Genomic DNA, 23,743 nt, shown 5'->3' with positions numbered 1-23,743 from the left:
GAGGACCAACGCCAGCTGGGTGCTATTTGAAGAGCTCCCTCCTTCGTTGATACTATTATTACTAACTCACTGCGAAAAGTTCAGTTGCGGACTGGGAGAAGTGGGGAGCAGACCCGGCGGCACGAGATTGTCGCAGATCTTCTGGTCAGAGGTCAGAAAGCAGCACACACGCTTCCCTCTTTTGACCGCCATGCTTCGGGTGTCCCAACCAACCCCCCCGAGCAGCCTTTGTAGCACAGACTTCACCCCACCCCACACTGAACAACCTTGGTGTAACAGAGGAAGGAGGCTGACTGTGTGTACATGTGTATGCGTATATATACATGAGTCTGTGACATCTCTAGCCCCTGTCAGGTGCTCAGCGGGCTTATGTCTCTGGGGAGCCCTGGCCCTCATTGTCATGTCCCCTTCGTCAGGAGAGGGGTCAGCGCCCCACGTTCAGTGGACATGGAATCATGTAGGGATGAGCCAAACCTACAAATTTTCTCCTCGGAGGTTTCCCAGCCCTGTCTAGGTTGCCCGGACCCACACTGAAACTTCATTTCTCTATATACCCAGCTTTATCGCTCACTTTCCAAATTATCCGGCTCGTACTTCCTCACCTTGACATTCATTTCCCTCTTCTTCTTCCCACATACCCAATCTACAGCTACTATCTGTCTACAGGCTGTCAGTCTACTGCATAGGTCCTGGCCCCCTCTAGTCTGATGTAAGATCTTGACGTAGTCCCTAATCATCTTCAGAGTCCCCATATCCCCCATCCCTCCTCTATCCTTGGACATGGTCTTTATGACCTCCCCATGGGTCACCTTTATCTGTTATGTCTCAACCCCACATCTCACTGCATGTTATCCCTTCGGAGGACAGCTAACATCACTCTGCTGTTGTCTTCTTTCTTCTTCTGTGTTCCTGTGGGTTTATTCTTTTTCCACTAGAAAGAAAGTTCTATGGGGACAGGGTGTTGGCCTGTTTTCTTCACCAAAGTATCCCCAGGGTCAGACATAAGGTAGGCACTCAATAAATACTATTGAACACAAATAAATGCTTAGTATGTTTGAGCAACTGGCCAGCGAATTTGGAGCCAGCTCAGTTCATCAGCTTCTGAGGCATTTTTGGAAACCCTAGTAGCCCCAAAAATGATATTACCAAAGCCCCCGGAAAGGAACATTCTATTACGTGGTAAACAGCTTTTTCTCATCAAAGGAAAAAAAAAAAACCACTTTTGTCCTCCCCACCACCAACCTTGTTGAGAATTCCACCCTTTTTTAGACAAATCCACTTGGGGAGTAAGAGCACCAGAGTGTCCCACTTTTGCTAGGTGCTCGTCCAGTTTCCTCAGAACTATGGTTTGCAATTTTAGCTGCGCATCCTAATTCCCAAGAAGTTCGCTTAAAATGTTATTCCTGGACCCTTTTCTCAGGGGCTTGGTTTTAGTAGGTCTGGGATGAAGCCCAGAATCTGCCTTTTTCACAATCTCCTGGGACAACATAGAGGCAAGGGGCTCTCACATCTCATGCTGAGAGACTATATCATGGAGTTTATTATAGGAAATTAAAATTCAGCTGAGCGCGCTCAGATAAGATCGACACAGAGGAGATTGAAGGGTGTTGGTTGATAAACCCAATATGGCGGCCTCAGACACTGGACGAGCCACAGCTGGGAAAGGGCATATATGAAATCTGAAGGGACAGACGGACACACAGCCAGGAACACATGCAAAAGCATGATGTGGGGTTCTTGACAAAGCTGAAGACCAGGATAAGCTGAGGGATAATTCTTAAAGGAAATTGATGTCAGTATTTGAGGACTTGTCCTGTGAAGCACAGAAGTAGAGGGACTTCCGCACTGACAACAGTTTGGGCCATGGGATCATACCTGCACATAACTACATTGGATTTGCACACACACACACAGTTTCTGAAGATACACGTCTGTCTTTCCTATGTTTACAAATGGACTCAACCATCTACAGTCCTCAGATAGAGCGAACCTTTTGAGACCTCCACCTAGAGCTCTGGGCCATTAGGAGTTTGGCAGCAGGAAGATTCAGCTTTGCTTCCTCCCCCCTACAAATAATGACTGGGCACTTGCCCTGTGCCAAGCAGGGTACTAGGCACTGAGGAGAATACAGGAGTGAGTAAAATCGGACAAGCTCCCTGCTCTCACAGAGAGACAGACATTCTTAACCAAACAGCCATGAAGACAAATGTACAATGCACCATGACTCTGCTGTGATGGGGAGGGGCTGTAGTGCTATGAGGGGGTACCCTGAATGATGGGTTGAGTGGGCTTGGGGATGCAGGGACTGAGGTCTCAGGATAAGCAGGTGTTGTCAGGTAACAGACAAAGAATAGCACTCCAAGAAGCAGCGACAGCATGTACAAAGGTCCTGGGGTGAGACGGTGTGTGGCCACGGGGAACTGAGGGCAGGCTGGTGTGGCCTGGGCAGTGACAAAGGTGGAAAACCAGAGGGTAAGTGGGAAGACCAGACAGGGCTTTGGAGTGTGAAAGTGACAATTCCCCAAAAGCAGTAAGGAAGTCATTGATTGGTTTTCAAGAGGGAGACCCAGAAGAGTTGTAACACATTTACACTTCAGAAAGGGGACTCTGGCTTCCTGTGGGAAAGAGACAAGACCAACAGGGATGCAGACAGTCTTGGAGGGAGATGACTGCATGGTCCAGGGCTGTCACCAGCAGAGATAAAGGGGACAAATGCTAAGGTCTTTTAAGAATGAATACCAGGCCTTCACCAGCCCGAGTCCTCAGCGTCTGCTGCAGGACATTGGGGTTCAGGAAAGGATGAGCTGAGTGGCTCAGCTGAGAACAAAATGGGCCCAGGAAGTTGCACGCACTCCCTGCTTTCTCTTCCTAAGAACCACGTCCTCTTTGGCTGAGCTCAGGCATTTTGCAAAATGGTGAGAGATGGGGGAGGGTGAAGAAGGGAGGCAAGTTCTTTAATTTCTGGGCCATTTTCCCGTTTTTTTGTGGGAAAGTCCCCTGCACTTATCTGCACAGATTGTCAAATTGTCTGGCAGGAACCCCAGCTGGGGCCCTTTGGGGAGAAGAAATGCATGATTCAGCCAGTGGGATGGGGCCAGAAAGGTTTGCAATGGATGAAGGAGGCTGGGGGTGAGGGGCCAGAAGTGAGGGGCTCAGCTTCCTCCTGGCGAGAGAGCTGCTGGGAGGAAGACAGAGGCAGTGAGGAGGCCAGAAGGAAGCCAGCCAGTGGCCCCAGGTGCGCCAAGCAGAAGGCAGGCTCCCATGTTCCCGGAGGCAAAGTGGCTCAGCCGGAAAGCCAAGAAATCAGATAGGACCGATAGAGTGACTGATTCAGCAGTGGGGTTGCTCTTGGCCCAGGCCCAACCTGGAAATTACAGCCCTGGCTTGCAGCTTCCGGGACAGCTACTGGAATGCGGAGCCTGCTGGTGATTGTGGTCGACAGCCACAGGGCCTTGCCTCGCCTTCCTGGGCCATGGTCATTGGCGGTGGGGGGTGGGGGGCGGGGAGGGCTCTTGCTCCCGGCCCCTGCTAGAGAGCTGCAACCAGGATGGTCCTCCAAGGGTTGCCCGGGAGCATAGGTGTCCGAGAACAGCCCACTGCAAAGAGGAGCCTGGCCTCGCCCAGGCCTACGAGACAAGGATGGTAAATTCTGTCCCCATTCCCAGTGGTCGTGCAGATGCTGGTTCGCGCGGACTCCATCATTGTGCAAAGGAGACAGGCAGTGGCTTTCTTATCCCAGCTTTGCCATTGCTGTGTGGCTTTGGAAGATTCACTTCCCCTTTCTGAGCCTCAGTTTCCCAACCTGGAAACGGAGACACGGCGATGGAAGGTCTGCTTTGGCTGACGAGACTGTTGGGATGGCCAAAGTTCAACACTTCGAAGAAGAGTGAGATAAGAAAGAATGTCATCATGGTGTTGACATCCCAACTGCCCTTCACCTTGCGCTCTGAGGAACCTCAACCTTATCTCAGAGACGAGGAAGTGGAGGCTCAGGGAGCTGAAGGATCCCACTACGATCAGTTCGAGGGGGAGGGGCTGAGCCAGCTCCAGCCACATCCACTTACCGGAAGACCAAGGCTTCCTCCCGACCCCACAGCTGCCTGTGGGTTCATCAGGAGCCACTGCATTTAAAGAGGTTTTTTTAGGGGTGCCTGGGTGGCTCAGTCGTTAAGCGTCTGCCAGCATAATCCCAGAGTCCTGGGATCGAGCCCCACATCAGGCACCTCTGCTGGGAGCCTGCTTCTTCCTCTCCCACTCCCCCTGCTTGTGTTCCCTCTCTCGCTGGCTGTCTCTCTCTCTCTGTCAAATAAATAAATAAAATCTTTAAAAAAATAAATAAATAAAAAGGTTTAAAAAAAAAAGAATAGGAGCGTTGGAATTCAGAACCAGAGACAACAGTTGCCTTGTTAATTTTCAGATTTAAAAAAGTAAGCAAGATTGCAAGGATCAGCTCATAGCAACCTCTCCGTGAACTCCATCAAATCAAATATCTGGAGATCTGTCCCTGTAAACCCTTGAAACAGGAGCAGCGAGGTTAGAGCTGGGTGGGTTTTTTGCAGAGCTCACCAAGCAGCGGAAACTTGAGAGACGAGGTATTTCCACCATTCCTGTCTTACAGAGAAGGAGAGTGGGTCCCGGGAAGGGAGGGACGAGCGCGGTGTCGTCACTAGTCCAACGAGAGGCAGAGCTAGGACGAGAGCTTGCGTCTCCCTTAGACTTCACACGATGATCTTTCCAAAACAGCAGCTGCCTGTGAATTCGTCAGGGCGATCTCCGGAAGTGAGACGAGACCCTTTCAAAGAGCCCTTCAGCAAGTCACAGGGGACTTGTCCCCTAGGGGGTCCCATCAGCTATCCATCCTCATCCCTCTTTGATGACCCTTCATCTCCTAGCTCCATCTTTGTGTTCTAGCCGGGTGGGCTCCTCACTGCCACCTACCACATCCCCCCACCCCTCCTGATCTCCTGCCTCAGTTTCCCCCACTCCTGCCATCCTTTCCACATATCTAAGTTTTACTCTTCTTTTAAGGGCCTCATTCTGCCTGCTCCATGAAGCTTACCCCAGGGTCTCTCTCTCCCTTCTCTGAACCAGGATAATTATCATTCCTCTAGTAGCCAATATTTCCTGAGGGTTTGTACCCGCCGAGCGCTATGCTAAGAGATCACCTCATAAATCTTTGGGCATTATTGCTCATTTTTAACCCCATTTTGAAGGGAGAGAGGATACAGGCGTCTGGGGAGTTGATGTAACTTGCGCAAGGTCATGCGGCTGGTCAGTGAGAGAGCTGGGGCACTAGCCCGGGCCTCGCTCTCACCATCGGGCTCCACGGCTCAGAGGATCCTGGGCAGCTTCTTACACCCTGTCTTGGCGGTACCCATTTCCTGGGGGTAGTCCCATCTGACCAGCTAGACGGGGACCTTACAAGGCAAGGACAGGTAAATGCCTGCTCATTTCACTCTCCCTGGTTCTGGGGAAACAGGCCGAGCTGGTTCTCAGAAAAGATCATCCTTACTTGTCTACCTTCCCGAGAAGGACTCTGTGCTGCTGAGAGACGGGCCGACTTACGTCAGCCAGGCCGCTCCACCAGATGGTTCCCTGCGTTCCCAGAAGACAGGGTCCTTTTTCATAGTAGCAGAGGAAGTGGGCTCCTTCCATCTAGTGCGGTAGAAGTGACCCTGGTCAGCTGTCTGTGGAATCCCCTCCTTTCTTTCCCCCTTCCTTGCCTTCCTTCTCTGATCCCCTCCGAGCATTTCCAAGGACCTTGCCCTGCCCTGCTGTCTTCTCTGAAGTCGCCAGCTCCTCGCCACCTGCGGCCCAGGAGCCCCGCTTCTGTCTGTGAGTCCAGATGTCACTCAGAACAGACTCATGCCTGCCATGGAGAGGAAGTGGCCCCTCCCAACTCCCTGAGTATCTCCCCAGCTGGGATGTGATCAGCTTCTTGCCACCCCATTACAGGACGGTAAGTGTGGATGGTGCTGGCGGCCTCAAGGATATGCTCCCCCAGAACTTAGAGCAAAGTTACCCTCAGAGACAGAATGGCGCCCCTTCAGCAAGACTGAGCCACATCCTGATGGCAAGGTCTAAAGAAAGACTGCGGAGGTCAGATGGGGAGGGCCTGGCCTATGACAGAGGAGTGGAGAAAGATGGGGAGGACCAGACCAATGACAGAGGAGTGCAGAAAGGTGACGTGCCCAGATCAATCCCAGCAGCGCCCGGGAATGCAGGGAGAGGCATCCCTGGCCTTTGGACTGGAAGCACTTTCACGCACAGGACACTTTCATCTCATTCCAGCTCTAGTCATTGCCCGGAACATGAGTTTCTGTGGCATTTATCACAATTTATAACTTTATTTCTAGCGGCGTGCTTAGCTGGTCATGTCCTGCTTCCACAGGGAGGCAGTCAGCTCTGTTCTGGTCCACGCTGTGTCCCCGGCACTCACCACGCGCTTGACAAATGCGTATTGGCTGAATGCAGGACATGTCATCCCTACTGAGACAAGGAATGCAGCAAGGTGTGTCACTGCACAGCGAGGATGCCCACCTCACTGGCAAGTCCATCCAGGCGTGAGAGGAATGGTCCTCCGGTCCTCACTAGTGAGCGCCCCAAGCAGCTTCGTGCAGGAGACAAGAGATCCCCTTCAGGAAGAGAAAGTGGGCACACTTAGTTCTACTTGCAAATTAACAATATAGTGTTCAGGTGTATCGGTGAAATTGGTATGTTTTATTCATGAGCACCTGCCCCTCCCCACTAAGACGGAGTGGGGTAGGGGCCCAGATGAAGCCAACAGTTGCAGGTGTCTGTGTGCCTGGCCGACAGTCAATGTGATGAGCGCCCCCTTGAGGCCTTGAGGAGACGGCCAGCCTGGTCACCTTCAGGGTCCACCTGGGAGACCTCCTTTCTGCTTAAAAGCCCACACCAAGATGCCCCCAATTCTGGAGCCTCATTGAATCTGTGCCTGAGAGCTGTTTCTACTCCTCCGTCACCTCCACGGAGCTGGAGACCACCTGGACAAAGAGGTGTCTGGGAGACCCCCTCATCCAACTTCCTCGGTGTATTTGTCTTTATGATGACATATGTCATACATCCCGGAGTGCACGTGTGTTTGGTTTATAGAATCATAAAAAGGAACACCAGGTACACACCATCTGAATTAAGGATTGACCCATTACCAACGCTTTCGAACTGCCCTCCCCCATTTCCTGTAATAACCACCCCCGCTGAACACGCACACCAGAGGCAAGCATGTCTTGATTTGGGGTTAGCCAGTCCTTACTTTTGAGACTGGTTTTACCACCTAATACATATTTTCATCATTGAGTTGTAATTCACATAGCGTCAAGTTTACCCTTCTAACGTAACAATACAAATTCGTATATTTACATGGTTGTGCAACTGTCACCACTATTTTCATCACCCCCAAAAGAAACCCTGTACTAGGGGCGCCTGGGTGGCTCAGTCATTAAGCGTCTGCCTTCGGCTCAGGGCCTGATCCCAGAGTCCTGGGATCGAGCCCCACATCAGGCTCCTCCACTGGGAGCCTGCTTCTTCCTCTCCCACTCCCCCTGCTTGTGTTCCCTCTCTCGCTGGCTATCTCTCTGTCAAATTAATAAATAAAATCTTAAAAAAAAAAAAAAGAAAAAGAAACACTGTACCAGTTAGCAGTCACTCCCCATTCCATCCTCCCCATCACCCTTAAAAACCACTAATCCACTTTCTGTCTCTATAGATTTTTCTATTCTGGATATTTTGTCTAAATGGACTCGTACAATAAGCACGTTCCACGCCTGGCTGTTCTCACTCAGCATGATCTTCTCAAGGCTTATCCAGGTTCTAGCATATGTTAGTACTTCACTTCTTTTTATGGGCGAACAATGTTCCGTTGTATGGATATATCACATTCTGTTTATCTGTCCATCAGGTGGTGACGAATATCTGTGTTGTTTCCTCTTTATGGCTATTACGCGCGATGCTGTTACGAGCATGAGTGTACAAGTTTTTGTATGAATGTCTGTTTCCAATTCCCTTTGCGACACACCTAGGAGTGGGATTTCTGGGTCACATGGTCACCCTATGTTTAATCATTTGAGGATCTGCCAAACTGTCTTTCCAAGTGTCTGCAGCATTATACCACCAACGGTGTGGGTGTTTCGATTTCTCTCCATCTCCTCTAACACTCTCTGTTTTCTGTCTTTTTCATTACAGCCACCCTCGTGTCTGTGAAGTAGTTATCTCCTTACGACCTTGATCTGCCTTCCCTTAACAACTAATGACGTTGGGCGTCTTTTCATGTACTTATTGGTCATGTGTCCATGTTCTTTGGAGAGATGTCTACTCCAATCCCGTGTTCCTTTTTTAACTGGGCCATATGTATTTTTCTTTTCTTTTCTTTCTTTCTTTCTTTCTTTCTTTCTTTCTTTCTTTCTTTCTTTCTTTTTTTTTTAATGAGAGAGAAAGAAAGCAGTGGTGGGGAGGGCAGAGGGAGAGGGCAGGGTAGAGACTGATGCAGGGCTCGATCTCATGATCTCGAGATCACAACCGGAGCCAAAACCAACTAATGCCTAACCAACTCAGCCACCCAGGCATCCTGGGTGATATGTATTTTTAAAGAATGAATGTCCACCTGCAAAAGAATGAAGTTGCACTCCTGTCTCACACCACATGCAGAAATTAACTTGAAATGGATCAAAGACCTAAAATGAGAGCTCAAACTATAAAACTCTCAGAGGAAACCCTGTGTAGAGCTTCATGACCTTGGAATGACCTTAGAAAATGATTTCTCAGGCATGACACCAAAAGTACAGGCAACAAAAGAAAGAATAGAGAAACTGAGCATAATCAAGATTAAAACTTTTTGTGCTTCCCAGGACACCATCAAGAAAGTGAAAAGGCAACCCACATATGGGAGAAAACTTTTACAAATTCTGTATTTGACAAAGAACTTGTATCTAGAAGATGTAAAGACTTACTGCAGTTCGATAATAAAAAGACAAATAACAATTAAAACAGGCAAAGTTGGGGCACCTGGTGGCTCAGTCCATTGAGTGTCTGACTCTTGGTTTTGGCTCAGGTCATGATCTCAAGGTGGTGAGATTGAGCCCCACATCTGGCTCCCTGCTCGGTGTGGCGTCTGCTTGGGTTTCTCTCTCCCTCTCCCTCTACCCCTCTCCCCCACCATGCATACACACTCTCTCCCTGGAAGAAATAAATTTTTAAAGAATAAAAAATAAAAACAGGAAAGGGATCTGAATCTTTTACTGATAGACATTTGAGTTGTTTCCCATTTGGGGCTGTTACAGAGAGTTCTGCCGTGAACACTCTTTATAAAGTGCTCCCCGATGAATAAGCACAAAACGTCCTTATTTAACAGTGGAATTCGAGTCATAGGGTTTCCACATGTTCAACCCTACTAGGTAATGGTAAACTGTTTCCAAATTTTTTCATCAACTTACATGCCTACCAGCAGTGGAAGAGGGCTTCACGGCTCTCTAGCCTTACCAAGACTTGGGACCATCAGACTTTTTACTTTTTGTCTATCTTGTGAATGTATAATCGTATCTTGCTTCAATTTGTGGTTCCCTGATGACGGTTAAGGTTGAGCCTCTTTTCCTACACTCATACACTATTTATATGTCTATGGCATATATCCATCTATGGCATCCCGGTTCACATTGTTTTTGCCCAGTTTTCAATCATCTGTCATTTTTTTCTCGATTCATGATTATATATTCTAGATGCTATTCAATATGTTGTTAGTTTTACTTGTTGCAATTACCTTCTGCTGGTTTGTGGTTTGTCTTTTAACTCCCGTTATGGTGTCTTTCGATGAACAAAAATTCTGAATTTTAATCTAGCTTCATGTATCAATCTTTGTCTTTATGGTTTGTACTTACTGTGTCTTGCTGGAGAAATCTTGCCCTGCTCTGAGGTCGTAAAGATATTCTCTTATATTATCTTCCAATGGTTTTATAGTTTTTTCATTTTATGTTTAAACCTTTATTCCATCTGGAGTTGATTTCTGTGTATTGTGTAAGTTGGGGGATCTAGTTTCATTTTTTCCCATATGGATAACCAATTGTCCTCATACCACAGATCTGCAATGTCTGGTCTGTCGTAAATCAAGTTTCTGCATATGTGAGGGCTTGTTTCTGGGCCTCAATTCTGTTTTGTCCCTATGCTAATATCACATTGTCTTAATGATCATGTCGTTATGATAAGTCCTGATATCTGGCATAATAAGCCCACCATCTGGTTTATTGGGGATTTTAAAATCAGAGTGGCTTGGCTAGTCTTGACTTTTTTGCTTTTTCTATACATTTGAGAATCAGACTGTTAAATTCTAAAATATATATATATATATATTGGGGACTTAAATTGGAATTATATCGCATTTACATACCAACTTAAAAGAACTGACATCACGAAATTATGATGTATTGTTGTTTCTTTTGTAACTAATGCTGTTTGTGTGCCGTTTAAAACTGTTACCTGGGGCGCCTGGGTGGCACAGCGGTTAAGCGTCTGCCTTTGGTTCAGGGCGTGATCCAGGCGATCCGGGATCGAGCCCCACATCAGGCTCTTCTGCTATGAGCCTGCTTCTTCCTCTCCCACTCCCCCTGCTTGTGTTCCCTCTCTCGCTGGCTGTCTCTGTCTCTGTCAAATAAATAAATAAAATCTTAAAAAAAAAAAAGAAACTGTTACCTATTTCAAGGTCATGAAAATGTTCTCTAGTGTTTTCTTCTGTTATTTTGTCATTATTTTTAAACTTTTTTGCTTTTCACGTTTAGATCTGCAATCCCTCTGGATTTGGTTTTCGCATTTCAGCTAGTGGACCAAATGTATTTTTTTACATGAGAATAGCCAGTCAACCTACCACCATTTATGAGAAACAGGTCCTTCTTATACTACGTTAGACTGTCACCTTTATCATAAATCAGGTGACGGCATAGGTGTCGATCAGGTAATAGATTCCAATCCCTTTCATTATTTTGTTTGTATGTGAACCATGCTGTTTTAACAAGAAAACAACTAAACAATAAAATAAACAATAAAATAAAACAAGTAAACAAAAAGCAATAGCTTTATGATAGGTATTGTTAGCTAGTACTGAAAGTCCTCCAGCTTAGTTTTTCTCGAAGATTCTTTTAAATATTTTAGATCTTTTACATTTTCATATGAGTTTTAGAATGAACTTGTCTGTGCTCACCAAATACACACACACACACACACACACACACACACACAGATTTTTTTCTGGAATTACATTGGCTTTATAGATTAATTTGAGAAAATTGACATTTTCACAATATTAAATCTTTCAGTTCATAAACATAGTTTATTCCTCCCCCCTTTGTAGGAGGAGTATATCCTTTTTAAATATTTTTCCTCAGTAAAATTTAGTAGTTTTCGCCACAGGAAGCTTGCACCTATTTTGGGAGGTTTATTCCTAGGTGCTTAATGTTTCTTGGTATTATTATAAATTGTCTTTAAAAATTCTATTTCCTACTTATTTCTGGTATAGAAAAATAGCAAAAATTTAGTACTAACTTTGTAAACAAAGACCTAGTGAAATTCACTTATTCATTCAAGTAGTTTGTAGACTGGGGGTTTTCTAGGCACAAATTAATGTTATTTGTGAATAAAAAATGTTTTATTGGGGCGCCTGGGTGGCACAGCGGTTAAGCGTCTGCCTCCGGCTCAGGGCGTGATCCCGGCGTGATGGGATTGAGCCCCGCATCAGGCTCCTCTGCTATGAGCCTGCTTCTTCCTCTCCCACTCCCCCTGCTTGTGCTCCCTCTCTCGCTGGCTGTTTCTAACACTGTAGAATAAATGAATAAAATCTTTAAAAAAAAATGTTTTATCTCTTCGTTTCCAACCCGTGTGTCTTTTATTTCTTTTTCTTGCCTCACTGCACTTGGTAGAGTTTCCAGTACGATGCTGAAGACACCTAATAGCAAGTACCCTTGTCTTCTTCTGAATCTCAGGCAGAAAGTTGTCATTATTTTATGTTGATATTATAATATCAATATTAAAATTTCATTAAGCAATTATACAATAGCAAGATTTTTTTTTAAGATTTTATTTATTTATTCGACAGTGAGAGAGACAGCCAGCAAGAGAGGGAACACAAGCAGGGGGAGTGGGAGAGGAAGAAGCAGCTTCCTGCCGAGTGGGGAGCCCGATGTGGGGCTCGATCCCAGGACTCTAGGATCATGACCAGAGCCCCAGGCAGATGCTTAACGACTGAGCCACCCGGGTGCCCCTATAATAGCAAGATCTTAAGCATGATGTTTCCTATAGATTTTTTGTAGTAAGCCTTAATCATTTTTGTAAACCTTAACGGTTTAATGTTCCCTTCTATTTATAGTTTGATATGAGATTTTATCACAAATGGATGTAACTTATATTAAATGTGTTTTCTGAATTCATCAAGATGATCATATTTTTTTTCTTTCTTTTGTTAATATCGTGAGTTACATTAATTATTTTCTTTTCTTTTTTTTAAGATTTTATTTATTTATTCGACAGAGACAGAGACAGCCAGCGAGAGAGGGAACACAAGCAGGGGGAGTGGGAGAGGAAGAAGCAGGCTCATAGCAGAAGAGCCTGATGTGGGGCTCGATCCCATAACGCCGGGATCACGCCCTGAGCCGAAGGCAGACGCCCAACCGCTGTGCCACCCAGGCGCCCGACATTAATTGATTTTCTAATGTTAACCCACACTTGCTTTCCCAGAATAAATCCCAAACATCATAATGTGCTAGCTTTTTAGATATGTTGCCAGATTTTATTACTAGCATTTTGATAAGGGTCTTTGCAACTATCTTCATGAGAGATGCGGATTTTTACTTTTCATTTTTTGCGGTCTTTGCCAGGTTGTAATATCAAAGTGATGCTGGCCTTATGAAAAGTGTTAGGAAGTGTTCCTTATTTTGATGTTTTCTGGAAGATCTGTGAAATTGGTATTCTTTCTTTCTTCAGTGTTTGGAAGAATTCACTAGTAAATCCATTTATTCCTACAGTTTTCTTTCTAGGGAGGTTTTTGATAATCAGTTAAATGTCTCTAATAGAGGGGCACCTGGGTGGCTCAGTTGGTTAAGCGTTTACCTTTGGGTCAGGTCATGATCCCGGGGTCCTGGGATCGAGCCCCGCATTGGGCTCCCTGCTCAGCGGGGAGTCTGCTTCTCCATCTCCCTCTGCCCCTTCCCAACTCCCCCATCCCTGTGTGTGTGCTGTCACTCTCTTTTGCAAAAATAAGTAAAATCTTTTTTTTAAGTTTTTAATAAATATTAAACTCTTCCGATTTTCCACTTCTTCCACCAGTGTTGATAATTTGTATTTTTAAAAAACTTTGTCCTCTAAATTTTCTCATTTATTCAAAAAATTGTTCATAATATATTATTTTTGATATCTATAAGATCCATGGGGGTGTCTATATTTTTGTTTCTGATATTGGCAGTTGTGTTTTCTCTCTTTTTTTTTCCTTCATCAGACTTGTTACAGAGTTATCCACATATTAATCTTTTCAAAAAACAGAGTTTAGGGTCTGTTGTTTTTTTCCATTGTCCAGTTACTCTCTATTTTATTAACCTCTGCCTCTACCTTTAGTCTTTCCATCTGCTTTATTTAAGATCACCCTGCTGAACTTTTTAATACCTATGTTAGACACAGTATATTAAATTTGAGCCTTTTTTTCTTTTCTAAGGAAATTAGTTTAAAGCTAGACATGATAGGGGCTCCTGGGTGGCTCAGTCGTTAAGCGTCTGTCTTCAGCTTAGGGCATGATTCTAGAGTCCTGGGATCAAGCCCCGCATCGGGCTCCCTGCTCCACTGGGAGCCTGCTTCTTCCGCTCCCACTCCCCCTGCTTGTGTTCCCTCTCTCGCTGGCTGTCTCTCTCTGTCAAATAAATAAATAAAATCTTTTTTAAAAAAGCTAGAAATGATAAATTTTGTACATAATATTTTCATTATCGTTCAGTTATAAGTATTTTCATTTCTGTTGTGGTTGCATCACTGACCTATGAATTATTTGGTAGTATAGTGTATTTAGATTTAAATTCAATGCGTGGGGTTTTTTCTAATAATCTTTTGGTTATTTATTTCTAACTCCATTGCGTTGTGTTTAGAGAATATGACCTGTATGACACCAATATTTTGGAAACTTTTTGAGATGAATTTTGCAACCTCCTATAAAATTATCATAAATATTTCTCTTATGTGTGCTTGACAGCTCCTGTATTCTTTGATTTTCTACCTGGGGTGGTCCCTAGGCCTCCTGTTCTGTTCCCTGATTCTGTAAAACCATGAGACAGAAGTACAAGATCCCCAAATTTTGACAGAAACCCACAATTCAAAGGAGAGCGTTGGCATCAATTTATATTCAAGGATTTGGGTTTCACCTCATTTGTGATTCCTTACCTTGATGCCAGCTTGGAAGTGCAGTTGAAAATACTGTTTTCTTCTTTAGGTAGCACTGTGCACTCTTTCATCGGGTAGAGTGGTTCATGGTCTACCATCAGGCAGGAAAAAGAAGTTTCCGTCACTTCACAAAAGACGAGCCTAAGGCCTGGAGGGAAGAAGCCAGCTCACAGCCACGCAGATGTTGGCATTGTCAGAGGAGCTAAGTGAGTCCACGGAGAGCGATACTTGTAGAAGGATCCCCGGGGCCAGGGCTGACCTGGCAGATTACTCAGCATGGCCACTGTGGGCAGTGTGGCCAAGAGAAGTCTCTGATTTATGGTCAAGGGGGCCAAGTGTTCCCAGCACCCTTCTACCTTCCTCTTCCCTTACCATACTTGTGTCCCATTGTGCACACCATCAGCTTCCACTTCATAAGACGATGGCATGGAACACAGCAGAAGGCTAAGGCCAGTCTAGCTGGAGATGGAATCATGAGCTTCTTCCCAATTATGGTCCAACCCAGAAAATACTCTCTGCCCCTTCTAATATCATCCATTGGCACTTGGCTGGGTTTCGGCTGGCCTCCCTTGACTCCCTGTCTCACACTCAGCAGCAGCCACCTAACGTCCAGCCTTTGATCCTCTGGTAGCCAGCCAGATACTGGCCTGGGTGCCTCGGGAGGAAATACCAGCCTTGGGGAGTGAAGTGCCACCTTGGGCTCCCAAACACTCCGCGGCATTTACTTTCCGGTCTCTGCCCCAGAAGGAGAAAGTAGAAGAAAGCTGAGCAGAGTTGAGCATGCGAGCTCATTACCTCCATCTTCTCGAGAGCTCATAACTTATTTACTGAATGTCTTCTTTACAGTAGGCCCCGTGCTACACTCTTGCACGCACTAGCTCATCTAATTCTCAAGCAACCTTGGAGTTAAGAGAGGTCAACCCCCTTCCCCAAGGTCCCCTCTTGGTCAGTGGTGCTGGGATTCAAACTGGGTTAAACTGTCTGATTTCAGAGACCATTATCTTGACCCCCTCGTAACAGTTTATAACCTGAAGTGACCTTTTGGATAACTGATAACTATCTTTTCATTTTGCGGAAGAGGAAACTGAGGCTCAGGAAAGTAAAGCCATCAGCCCAAGGTCACACAGTTTGCCAGTGGCAGCGCCAGGCTTAGGGGATTTTTTCTCTTGATGAAATATTCCTCAAATAAGTGAAAGCAGAACTTGGATGCTTTCACTGATGAAAAGAACCTGGTTTTCCTCCAGGGAGAAGGAAGAGCACAGGCCAGGGGAGAGTCCCACAACATTGCCTCTTGTGAAACCCTGACCCCAGCCAGACTCCAAACACCGTATTGAGAGAGCCCAGCACCAGGGGCTCTCCTTCACATCTCCTACACACCAAGTTGGAGGAGGAGGCAAATTCCCTGCCTCATTTTTGGGTATTCCCCCAGCTGCCAGCCCAGCTGCCTGCCTGCCACTTACCCACAGGGTTGTGGTCAGGCCAGCTTGGGAAGTATTGGATGCTGCTGGGTTTCCATCTTCCCATTCAGTCTCGGAAGGCCCCCTCCCAGATCTTTGGGCAGCAAGCAGATTTGGAGAAAAGTGCAAAGTTGGCTCTCCTTTCTGAAATCCTGTGGAGCACCAAGCACAGAATAATAAAATAGAGCCACCAAGCCATGGAACAATCTAATTTAAAATGAGAGCCTCATTTGAGGGAAAGTGAACGAAGTATGCCAACCTCCAAAGACAGACAATGGGACAAGCTGCAACCTTTTCTTTCTCCTGGGTTTTGTTGTTTGTATTCCTGTCATATCATATTACTTTCTTCCTGCAGGAAAATATCTGAAGAAGCCAGGGCCCGCCTAGAGGAGTGTGTAGTGTAGACCAGAATGATGGGTGTAGTGTGTCTACGGTGTGGGAGAGGGCAAGTAGGGGCCAGTTAGAGAACAGCGGTGGTCCCGTGGAGTAGGGATCTCATGAGACACAGTGTTTAAAAACAATATTTTTGGGTAGAGCTGGAGGGAATCTCCCCCAAACCACCTATCCCTACACCCTTGTTCTACAAATGAAGAAACTGAGGTCCAGTACGGGGAGGGGACCAGCCTGGGATCCCACCACCAGTGAGCGGTAGCTACGGTGTAGGAAACAGAAATGGAAAGTCTTGGCTTTTTCGAAGTCTGTCAGTTGTCAGCCAGGAACCCAATGGGAAATTCCTCTCCAGTTTGGACCACAGGGGTCATCAGCCCTGACTGTCACGGGGGAAGAACAGGAGACATTTTGACGGGCTGCTTTGGGACATATTCCCAGGGTCTTTACAACCCACATCCCACCTCCAGCAGTTCTTACCTTGGTTTGTCCTTGGCATTGACCGCTTGTGGCATAGCATCCATCACACTGCAAAGCACCCATCCCATGTCTGTCTCCTCCATCAGAGTATGAGCTTCTAAAAGCCTTCTTCATAGTGCCAGGACCATGCATACTGTAGGTGCTCAATAACTGTTTGTTGAATGAATGAGCAAATAAGTGGATGGATGCATGTACGTTTAGATGGGTGGATAGATAAACTAATTGGTATTTGCTCAATGAACAAGATCTCAGTTCAGTGCTGCAGAAAGTTCCCAGGATCTAGAAACAAAAGGTGGATGGTTAAATCTGAGTTCACTGCTTACGAGCCATATGACGCTCTGTAAGTCACGCAACCTATGCCTCGCACTTGGCAAGCGCCAGTCCCTGTATTCAATGCTCACCTCACATTGCCTCATTCAAAACTCATAAATAACCAATGAATTAAGCACCATTATTCCTATTTGAAGATGAAGAAATAAAGGTGCAACCAGGTTAAGAAACAGTGATGTAAAGCTTGAAATTAAGGTTCAATATCATGTGCTGCTTGATCGCTGGTGAAATTAAGGGGGCCCCAAATGGTCTAATGGCCAGCTCCCCACTCCCCTCTGCTCTCATGGATAAGCTTCTCTAGCCAGCTCTTCCTATCAGACAGGCCAGGTGCAATTCTTACTTATCTCTGAATAGCACGTTTCAGTTCCCTGCCAGACCACAGAATTATATAAACAAGCCAATCGTTGTGAACCAGGAGGGACTACCCTCTTGAGGCTACAAAGCCTGCTTCCCTCCATCCCCAGTTGTTCACCCTGCTCCTGAGTGAGACCCCTTGTGGCCCTGCGTGGTGGTGGTATCCTCCTCCCTAGGCTGTGAGCACAGATAACTTAATAAACTGTTGGTCTCTCTGTCTAGTGTGGGCTCAGCCATCCCCATAACCCTAGGGAGGTAATCTCTCCCTCACCAATGGGGTGAAGAGGTCATCAAAACAGAGACTTGCCCAAGGTCACACAGCTAGTGTGCCATGAAGCTGGGACTTGAACCCTAGCATCTGATGCCAGAGCCACCCTTTACTTGTGCCAAATTGCTCACAGTTAGCACTGAATAATTATTACCTTACTAGTCTGTAAGCGGCATAAGGTCAAGGGCAATGTCTTGCTCAGAACTGCATTCCCAGAGTCTAGCATAGCAAGCGTATTAAGGGATAATTCAATAAAGTTTTATAAGTGAATAAGCAGATGGACAAACCTCACATTTCTGAACTTCAGTTTCTTCGTTTAAAATATTAGAATAATCATTTCCATTTATCTTGCTAGAGATAGTTTATCGAAGAGGGTATAATCTGTAGCTTTGGAACCAGGTGACTTGGGTTTAAATCCAGGTTTCACCAATCACGTAACCTTGGACAATCTCCTTAACACTCTGTGATTCAGTTTTGCCATTATAAAATGTGGATAATAATGGGCCCTATCTCATTGAGTTGTCGTAAGGTCTAAAATGGGTTCACATATATCAACACTCAATAATGTTAGCTATTACTATTGATTTATGGGCCAATTGTGAAGTACATGTCAGAATGGGTTATGTCAAGACTCAAGAAGAATGTGTGGAATGGGTGGTTTGTCTTTGGTGATGTCCCACCCTTACTACCACCCTGTGGTGAATACTACCCAGAAACCATGCTGTTCCTTTCTTCTCCCTTCCTAATAGAACCCCAATTTTGTTGAGGAATTGGCCTTTCTCACACATGACTCAAGGGAAGATGGCCCCATTCCCAACTAGAAACAGATCATGACTAGTCTAGTTCATTGTGGTAATTTCATTTCCTTGGCTGGTGATTGGTATAGGAGAAGGCATGTGACCCAAACCTGTCCATGAGAAATAAGGAGAGATGAGGGGAGGTGTGTTAGGGTCTTCCTGATTTTCCTCTGGATGTTTCAATGGTTGGATGAGACCAATGGAATTTCAGCTACCATCTTTTGCTAGCCTGAGGACAATGAGAGGGAAGAGACAGAGGACCAGCTAGCGTTCTGATGACCCCGTCTGAGATACATCCACCTCTAGGTTTATTATTTTGTGAGGGATAATACATTCAGTCATTATTTAAGCCCATTTGGGTCCAATTTTCTGATGCTTGCAGACAGAGCATCACAATTAATGTAATTCTTCTTGTACTTGGCGTCCTCATACTCTTCTTATTGGTATCGATTGTTTTCAATAGATTTTTCTCTCAATCTCTCATCACATTTGAGTGTATCTTATTTTTTATGTGTGCCCTAACACACTCTCTCTCTCTCTCTCTCTCTCTCTCTCTCTCTCTCTCTCAACTTTAAACTTAGGGACAGGAGGAAAGATGTCTGCTCTGCTTACCATTATATCTCTAGGACCTAGATCAGTGCCTGGAACATAGCAGACATTTAATATTTGTTGAATAAATGAATAAATGAATTTCCTAGTCCTTGAACTGTTATTAGATAAGACTAGGTAAAATCACTATCCCAGACTTACTTGCTTTTGAATAGAAAATTCTAGAAGGTTTACTAGAAAATTCTTGCTGAGTTTTATGAGATATTAAAGGCTGTCTTGAGGAAATGATATTGTCATATTTTGGATTACACTTCCAATGCTGGCAGATTGAGTAATGTACACAAGTTTCCTTCTGAGGAAAACTTAAAAAACTGGACAAAATATTTTCCAAAAATCAGCTTGAAAGGATGGGAAAGCTATCACGGTAGTAAAAAAATTACTGGACTGAGGTCTGAAAGAGGAAGAAAACCCAGAGAGGGAAGCTTGGCATTTGGGGCTGTCATTGCCCTGGGGGCATTTGCAAATCCAGAAGATGCAGCTGAGAAACTGGGAAATATTTTTGACAATATCTGTAGGTAGGGAAAAAAAGTTGTAGTTCAGGGTCCGTGAAAGTGGGGATCATCGTAAACCTCTAACATTTTTAAACCCTGAAGGACTATACCCTAAGAGTAAAGGTGAACTCTTAGTAAACCAGCCCCCACGTACACTGAATTCTAGCTCCTAGACATTTGGGCACCCAAGAAAGTCTCAATCCCAAAATATTATGAACATTGCTAACAGTATTTGAGTGATCTGAATGACCTTGGGAGCTTAGCAGAAGCCAATAATCTTTTTTGGAAGATAAAATTCAAGCTCTCAATTTATTTTTTATAATTTGCAAGCCCAATGACCTATGCACGATTAAAGATAGCCAATCCCATGAGATCAGGCATCATATATGACGATCAGGAGAAATAACATACAATAGAAACAGACCATAATGACTCCAGTTGATCAGACCCAGAATTTAAAATAATGACATTTCCTGTGTTTGGGGAGATAAAAGACAAGATTTAACATTTTAAAAGAGAACTGTAAAAAACCAAATAGAAATTCTCAAAATAAAAAATTAAATAACCAAAATTCAGAACTTAAAGGATATGTTTGAGTCAGCTGGGACAAGACCTAAGGAATTGGAAGATAAGGCAGAAAAAAATATCTAGAATGAAACTTAGGAAGAAAAAATAATTGAAAAATGCAAAGATGAGAGGCATAAAGGATATTGTGTTAGTCCATTCAGGCTGCTATCACAAAAATACCATTGACTGGGTAGCTCAAACAGAAAACATTTATCTCTCACAGCTGGGAAGTCCAAGATCAAGGTGCCAGCAGATTGGCGTCTGGTGAAGGCCTGCTTCCTGGCCATCTGTCACATGTCCTCATGCTGAAGAAGTAGGGAGAGAGGTCTCTGAAGTATCTTTTATAAGACTTAATGTTATTCATGAGGCCACCACCGTCATGACCTAATTACCTCCCAAAGGCCCCACCTCCTGATACCTACATATTGGCATTAGGATCTCAACATACGAATTTTGAGGCAATACAAACCTTCAGTCTATGACAGATAAAGTGATAAATTCTAATAAATGTTTAGGGGAGTCCCAGTGGTAGAGGAGAGGTAAAATGGGACAGATACAATATTTGAAGAAATAAGGGCTAAAGTGTCCCCAAACTGATAAAAGGCTTGAATTCACAGGTAAAAGAAGCCAAATTAATCTCACCAGGATAAATAAAAAGAAATCTACATCATAGCACTTGTTCTTAAAACCAAAAGAAAAACAAATCTTAAAGGCCACTCTAGGGGAATTAGACATTTTACCTTCAAAGGAACAGTGATTAAACTGACAATTGACTTCGCATCAGAAATCACAAGAATCAGAAGACAATGGAATGATCATTGCAATGTGAGGAAAGAAAAAATATAACACTCAGAGAAAGCATCCTTCAGGAATAATAATGAAATAATATCATTTTCATACAAACAAGAACTGAGAGAATTCGATACAAGAAAATCCAGTCCTAAAGGAAATGTTAAATGGTATTCTTCTGGCAGAAGGAAAATGACCCCCTGTGGAAGGTCAAAGATGCAGGAAAAGCAACAAAAATGGTAAATATGTGGACAAATCCAAATATTGACTGCCTGTAAGAAAATAATAAAGTATTATCATTTTTAAAATATGGAGAGAATTAAAATAAACAAAAACAATTGTATATAAATCATGAAGGCAGCAACTGCCGTGCAAATGCTCTGAGGTTCTTGCATTGTCTGGAAGAAGACAAAGGCACTTTTTCATATTAGATTTTCATAAATTAAAGATGCATGCTGCAGTCTCTGGGGAATCATTAACACGTAGCAAATGGCTTTATTACTTCCTACCTAACAGAGAGGGGAAAAGAATAATTACAAATGATCTATCCAAAAGAAAGCAAGAAAAGAGAGAAAAGGGAGCACACACATCAGGGAGGACAAACAGAAAATACTAAGATGGTAGATTCAAACTCAAATATGGTGACAATTAAATGTAAATGGACTAAGTGATCCAATGAAAGTTCAACAGGTTAAATTTTAAAACAACTAAATGCTGCTTACTTGAGATACATCTAAAACACAAAGATACAGAAAGTTGAAAGCAAATAAGATGGAAAATGATTTTCCATGCAAACACTAACCAAAAGAAAGGCAGTGTAACTATGTTAATACCAAAAAGTAGAGGTTGTCAAAAGGCATAGCTAAAGATAGACATTTTGTAACAGTGAAAGGTTCAAGTCACTAAGAAGAGGCGACAATTCGACATTTGCATGTACCTGGTGACTTAGCTTCAAAATCTAGAACGCAAAAATTGACAGAACTATAAAGGAGAGACGTGTGATTCTACAGTCTTCCTGGGAGATAATTTTTGGTTTTACTCTTGTGAACGCAAATACACTTACTCTGTGCCAGGTACTTTTCCAAACACTTGACATGTGTGAACTCATTCGATCCTCACAACAGTCACGTGAGACAGGTATGCTTACTTAATAGGTTAGGATTCTGCAAAACCAAGAGCTTAAGGCACTTGCCCAAAGTCACAGAATTACTGTGTCAGGGCTGAGATTTAAAACCAAGCATTCTAGGGGTGCCTGCGTGGCACAGCGGTTAAGCGTCTGCCTTCGGCTCAGGGCGTGATCCCGGCGCTAAGGGATCGAGCCCCACATCAGGCTCTTCCGCTATGAGCCTGCTTCTTCCTCTCCCACTCCCCCTGCTTGTGTTCCCTCTCTCGCTGGCTGTCTCTATCTCTGTCAAATAAACAAATAAAATCTTAAAAAAAAAAAAATGAAGCATTCTACCTCCAGAGACTTGATGAAACATAGCAGGAGACATTAACACGACTCTCTCGGTAACCAACAAAACACACAGGCGAAATTCCCCGAGAGTAGGAAATTTGAACATGGCCATAGACTCTGTGTTACAGAAGCTCTGCTCAGCCCGTTTTATGGCACGGTTACGTCCAGTGGTGGATTGTCAGGAGGTTGATATGAGATCACACATGTTTACAAAATGGAAAATGCTATACAAATATTAGTTCCATTCTTTGACTCTTGGTTTTCTATTGTCGGGGGTTTTTTGATGGTAATCCCTTCAGAGCCTAATTATAAAGTTAGAGTATAAACAACCAATAAATTGTTATCGTTGTATCACAGTTTATACAGTTGGGTATGAAAATGTTTGTATAAATAGAATCCGAGTGAAACATACTAAAGGACCGCATGCCGATGATTCTTCAGCATGTTTTTCAGCCTGCTGCTGTGTAATCCAGGCTCTGGGATATCAACACAGGCTTGCTGGAGGATGGTGTGACCAGAGGGCTCGTGTGGGACCTTATGCACGTCGCTGACCTTGGGCCTCCATATCCTTCTTCATCCAGTAAACATGCCCACTCGAAACTGCCCCCACTGCCCTCACAGGGCACCAAGGAGGGTTCTCGGACACCTAATCAGGAAAGTTCTTTGAATTACATATGGGGCTAACCAAATGTCAGGCATTGTTAACAATCTCAAATGGTGTGGACAGCTTGACTAGTCTGTTTTACGCTGTTTCATATGTTGTTAATAATAAAAACTAACATTTATCGAGAGCTTGCCATGGGGCAGGCACTGCGCCAAGCCCTTTACAGGCGGTGTTTCATCCATGCCTCACGGCAACCCAAGAGGCAGAGGGGTCCAGCCAGATTGCCTAAGGCCATCTCCAGGCGCCATCACTCACCAGCTGAATGTCCTTGAGCAAGTTATGGCCCCCTCGCGCCTCAGTTTTCTCATCTGTAAAATGGGAATAACGATAGCACCAACTTCGGAGCGCTGTTGGGATTATTCAATGAGATGACATACGTCAAGTGCTGAGAACTGTGGCTGGCGCTTGGAAAGTGGTTGATTAGAGCTTCTTTTTATCATTTCCACTTTATAGGCAGTGAAATGGTTGTAAGTGGCAGGTCACCCCACTGATGCGGGGCCCGGCTGGGATTCTAACCCAGGTCTTTCTAGGCCCTCAGAGCCCACATGTGTAACCACTATACTCCCTGCCGTCTACAGCCTCACGAGCAATGCCACGGCCCCCAGCCATTCACAGAGCCTGTCTGAAGCTGCCAGCCCCTTTCTTTGCAATAATCCCCACGTGATGCTTAACTTTTGGG

The 23,743-nt window shown here is 44.6% G+C and overlaps 1 long non-coding RNA gene across 2 annotated transcripts; it reads right to left on the bottom strand.

Annotated features, from left to right (window-relative positions):
- Nucleotides 1–6,365: 6,365 nt before the first annotated feature.
- Nucleotides 6,366–16,017, bottom strand: LOC130541964 (uncharacterized). 2 transcript variants are annotated; one of them, XR_008956127.1, is made up of 3 exons: nt 15,876–16,017; nt 14,416–14,563; nt 6,366–6,635 (listed from the first exon to the last, which is right to left on the bottom strand). It is a non-coding gene; the product is annotated as an uncharacterized LOC130541964 (long non-coding RNA). The 2 variants fall into 2 exon arrangements; XR_008956128.1 differs by lacking the exon at nt 6,366–6,635 and adding an exon at nt 10,492–10,650.
- Nucleotides 16,018–23,743: the final 7,726 nt, after the last annotated feature.

This window comes from Ursus arctos, unplaced genomic scaffold, assembly GCF_023065955.2.
Source record: "Ursus arctos isolate Adak ecotype North America unplaced genomic scaffold, UrsArc2.0 scaffold_28, whole genome shotgun sequence".
In the NCBI taxonomy this organism is placed as follows: Eukaryota; Metazoa; Chordata; class Mammalia; order Carnivora; family Ursidae; genus Ursus; species Ursus arctos.
Note: the sequence above shows the minus strand (reverse complement) of the source record. Positions and strands in the feature narration are given on the sequence as shown.